This window comes from Triticum aestivum, chromosome 7A (assembly GCF_018294505.1).
Source record: "Triticum aestivum cultivar Chinese Spring chromosome 7A, IWGSC CS RefSeq v2.1, whole genome shotgun sequence".
NCBI classification, from domain to species: Eukaryota; Viridiplantae; Streptophyta; class Magnoliopsida; order Poales; family Poaceae; genus Triticum; species Triticum aestivum.
Genome location: NC_057812.1, coordinates 66,953,065 through 66,953,521, shown reverse-complemented (window position 1 = coordinate 66,953,521; position 457 = coordinate 66,953,065).

Here is a 457-nt window from a genome sequence, read left to right as displayed (position 1 = left end):
ATTTCAGATTAATCACCCCCTGCCTACAAAATATATTAATCACCCCATAAAATGTGCAAACCTGGATCAATTAGCCCCCAAGGTGGTTCTAGAGTCAATTTTAGTGGTGCTGACTGGACTAGCTAACTTGGCAAAAACGGTACTGAGACAATAATTTTCATAAATTCCCCATCTACAGATCGACACCAATGGCCACGGATTAGGCGTCGTGCTAGCTCTCAGCTACACAGTGGGCATTAGTAGTCTCAGGATCGTGTCCCCACGATCCGTCGGGACTAGCTAGGGATGCAGGTGTTGACGCCTCCTACTGCGAAGTTGTGGACCCAGATCCAGAGACTGATGCCGGGCTAGGAGTGCAAGGAAGGCCTTCTACACCTCCTGTTGTGGTTGGCGCGTCATCAAGTGGTAGGGTGGCGATGTCTTGGGGCAGGGATGCCGGGGTGGTGGCCCCGGATGG